Here is a 4,700-nt window from a genome sequence, read left to right as displayed (position 1 = left end):
AATTATGAAAAGCTTTTCAACGGACAAAGATCTTTCCCAAGGTGCCTTTTAAAAATAATATTTTATTGAGAATTTCCTACAATATATTTTGAGCCTATTCCCTTACCCATCTCCTCCAGATCCACCGCTCCCTCCCTCCCTCCCTATCCAACTTTGTGTTCTCTCTCTTTTTTGAGCTTGTCAAGTCCAATTTGCTCCAATACGTGTGCATGTATAGGTCAGTCCGGGTAGGTGCCTTTTCAAGGGAATGCTGTGTAGGGGTCTAGCAGACTCTTAAGGCTTATCTAATTCTTTTTGAGATTTGTGCCACTATATAGCCAGACTGGCCTTGGCCTGCCCTATCCTGCCATGTGTGCATGACCACTGTGGACTTAAAGCAGTTGGGTTTTTTTTTTGTTGTTGTTTTTTGGGGTTTTTTGTTGTTGCTGTTGGGTTTTTTTGTTTGTTTGTTTGTTTGTTTGTTTGTTTGTTTTTTGAGACAGGGTTTCTCTGTATAGCCTTGGCTGTCCTGGAACTCACTCTGTAGACCAGGCTGGCCTCGAACTCAGAAATCCGCCTGCCTCTGCCTCCGGAGTGCTGGGATTAGGGCATGGACAACCTCTGCCTGGCTTTAAAGCAGGTTCTTTTCTCAACCCCTGCCGCCCAAGACAAGCAAGTGTTGTACCACTGACCCAAATCCCCAGCTGCTTATCTGATTCTACAGACAGATTAAGCCTTTATCATTGAAACCATAGAGTTAGACCTTCACCCTGCAATGCTAGCGGTAGCAAATACACAAAAGTGGAGACACACAAGGATAGGTACCTATAGGGTGCCTCTCGGGCCTTAGTTTGCACATCCTTGTAGTAGGCTCTTTGGCACTGTGGACTACTGAGGACCTTTGAGCCATCTTTTCAGGGGGGAGCAGTTGGTCTCCATGATTCTAACAGCTAGCAACTGAGGACTCCTGAGCCTGGACCCTGCTCTCTTGAAGACAAAGTCCACCAGACAAGTGCTTAAGGCATTCTATAAAACATCCCCAGCAGGAACGTGACCTAGCAGCCTGAGCAGCAAAAGCACAGGCTTGGCCAAGTTTCTCAACCAGGGAGCAGGATATTTGGATCTAGGCTATTCCTGAGTCCTGCCTGCTGATCACATGAGAGACTGGGAGTAGATTCCAGTAGCTTGAGAAATCTCTTAGTCACAACTCCTGACTATGACATTAACATGCCCTGACATCAGACAACCAATCTAGGAAATGGCACGGCAGCCTTACCTGACCTGACAGGCAGGAAAGCAGATGTACTCCTTCCTTGGTAATATGTGGGTGGCAAGGGGCAGAAACCCAAGAAAAACCGACTTAAGGGAGAAAGGAATTACAAGATGATAGGAGCAGCCAGAACCAAGTGAGCACTCGATCTGAGCAGCTTGCCCAAAGACTCCTCAACTGGCAGCAGTGAAGGGGGATTTTCTTTGCCTGCAATTCCCGGAGCTCAGCAGACTTTTCCACAAAGTGAGGAGCCTCAGGCCACAGGCAGGCTTGGATCCCTTTGTTCCAGTTTCAGGTCACGTGGTCTGGCTTGGCTCACTCATTTATTCCCAAATTTCATCCTCAGCAGTAGTGTTTCCGGAGATAGGAAGAAAGAGGACCGTGGTGTTTAAATAGAAGGAGTTGAGTTGGCAAATAGAGTGTATGCCTGCAACAATATACCACCAATGAGTCGTTCAGCAAACCCACAGGCATTCCTGGTCCCTCGCCACACCAGAAGTCCTCAGTTTTATCCCACAAGTTGTCTCCTCTCTTTGGCCCCAGAAATTCTGTCACCCAGGACAGATGGCAATGACTCTGTATTGGAATGGCAAGGATTCTCAAAAGTGGTGAACCACATTTGTGGCAGAGACTGTCTATAAAAGGAAGGGAGTTTGTCTTCTGGCAGAATTTAGGGCAGTGCAGAAAAGAATCGGGGGTGGGGGGTGGATCTCTTGGGAAACTTCCTACTGCTCAGAAGACCTAGCTAGAGTTGCAAAGGTGGAAGAAAGGAAAAAGCAGCCTCCTTCCTATCATGTCTCCATGGAGAGCAGATGGCTCTCCCTTCCCCTGGGGATCCATCTGTCCCTCTCTGCGCCTGGCAGCTTGATTTTGCTCTGACGTGGTTGTGTTATGAAAGTTTCTATTGCTATGATAAACCTCATGACCAAGATGAGGAAAGAGTTTGTTTCAGCTTCTATTTTATAGCACTGAGCAGTGAGGGCAGAAGGCAGGGCAGGAGCTGAAGCAGAGGCCAAGGAGGAATGGTTGCTTCCTGGCTTGCTCCGTCCGCTTTTTTTATAAAACCCAGACCACCTGCACAGGAATGCCACCACCCACAGTGGGGTGGTCCCTCTCATTTCAATCATCAATCAAGAAAATATCCCACAGACCTGGGTGTAGTGGCACACGCCACTAGTGTAGTCCCGGCAATCAGGAGGCAGAGGCAAGCTGATCTCTGAGTTTGAGGCCAGACTGGTGGTCTACAGAGCAAGCTCCAGGTTAGCCAAGAAAGAAAGAAAAGGAAGGGGAGGGAGGGAGGAAAGGAGGAAAGAAGAAAAGAAAGGAGGGAAAACAGGAGCCAGTTGTGGCACACACCTTTAATATAAACTCTTGAGAGGCAGACGCAGGCAAATCTGTGAGTTCAAGGCCAGCCTGGTCTACAGGTTGAGTTCCAGGACAGCCAAAGATACACAAAGAGTCCCTGTATCAAAAAGAAAAGAAAAGAAAAGAAAAGAAAAGAAAAGAAAAGAAAAGAAAAGAAAAGGAAAGAAAAGAAAAGAAAAGAAAAGAAAAGAAAAGAAAAGAAGAAGAAAAAGAAAAGAAAAGGAAAAGAAAAGAAAAGAAAAGAAAAGAAAAGAAAAGAAAAGAAAAGAAAAGACAAAAGAGAGACCACAGACTTGTCTACAGGCTATCTTATAGGAGGCATTTTCTCAACTGCAGATAACCCTTTCCCAGATAATCCTGTCTTGTGTCAAGCTGACAAAACACTAAACAGACAGTCTGGAGACAACATTTAGAGAACTTCTTCCAGCTGGGGGCCCTGAGAGTTTCCCTGAATGCAGCTCAGTGTCATGGGGTCATAGGGTTGGGTATGGTAGCACATGCTTTTAATCCTCACCATCTGGATGTCCAGGCAGGCAGATCTCTGAGTTCGAGGCTGCAAGGCAAGTTGAAGTTATATAGTGAGACTCCCATCTTTAGGGAGCGGGGAACGGGACCAGAGAAATGGCTGAGTGCTTAAGAGTTCAGGCTTCGGGCTGGTGAGATGGCTCAGTGGTTAAGAGCACCCGACTGCTCTTCTGAAGGTCCTGAGTTCAAGTCCCAGCAACCACATGGTGGCTCACAGCCATCCGTAACGAGATCATCTGAAGTTTGTGAAGTGTCTTCTGAAGTGTCTGAAGACAGCTGCAGTGTACTTAGATATAATAAATAAATAAATCTTTAAAAAAAAAAAAGTTCAGGCTTCTCTCATGCATTTCACAACCACTACCTCACAACCACCTGTAACTCCAACTCCAAGAGGCTCTGACACCTCTGACCTCTGTGGGCACCAACACTCAATGCATACCCACCCATACCTATACACATAATTTTTAAAAATATTTTTAGATTTTTTTTTACACCTAACTATTTTTTATTGGGTATTTATTTCATTTACAGTTCCAATGCTATCCCAAAAGTCCCCCACACGCTCCCCCACCCACTCCCCCACCCGCCCACTCCCACTTCTTTTTTTTTTTAAAGATTTATTTATTTTATTTTATTATATGTGAGTACACTGTAGCTGTCTTCAGACACTCCAGAAGAGGGAGTCAGATCTTGTTACGGATGGTTGTGAGCCACCATGTGGTTGCTGGGATTTGAACTCAGGACCTTCAGAAGAGCAGTCGGTGCACTTAACCACTGAGCCATCTCACCAGCCCCACTCCCACTTCTTGGCCCTGGCGTTCCCCTGTACTGAGGCATATAAAGTTTCCCTGGCTATCCTGGAACTCACTTTGTAGACCAGGCTGGCCTCGAACTCAAAAATCCGCCTGCCTCTGCTTCCCAAGTGCTGGGAATAAGGCATGCACCACCACTGCCCGGCTTTTTTAGAATTTTTATGTATTTTATTTACATGAGTGCACTGTGGCTGTCTTCAGACACACCAGAAGAGAGCATCAGATCTCATTACAGATGGTTGTGAGCCACCATGAGGTTGCTGGGAATTGAACTCAGGACCTCTGAAAGAGTAGTCAGTGCTCTTAACCTCTGAGCCATCTCTTCAGCTCCACACATAATTAAAAAAAAAAAAAAAAACTAAAACAACAACAACAAAACCATCCTAGGACCAGCAAGAAGGCTGTAAAGACACTTGGCACTAAGTCCCACAACCTGGGTTTCATCTCCAGAATCCACATGGTAAGAGAAAACTGACTCCCCACGTTGTCCTCTGACCTCCATGTGTGTGCTGTGGCACACTCATGTGTACACACACATATACAATAAATAAGTAAATAAAATATAAATTTAAAAAATTACCTCTGCCGGGCATGGTGGCACACGCCTTTAATCCCAGCACTTGGGAGGCAGAAGCAGGCATATCTCGAGTTCGAGGCCAGCCTGATCTACAAAGTGAGTTCCAGGACAGCCAAGGCTACACAGAGAAACCCTGTCTCAAAAAAACCAAAAACCAACCAACCAAACAAAA

The sequence above is a fragment of the Mus caroli genome, chromosome X, assembly GCF_900094665.2.
Source record: "Mus caroli chromosome X, CAROLI_EIJ_v1.1, whole genome shotgun sequence".
Taxonomy (NCBI): Eukaryota; Metazoa; Chordata; class Mammalia; order Rodentia; family Muridae; genus Mus; species Mus caroli.
Note: the sequence above shows the minus strand (reverse complement) of the source record.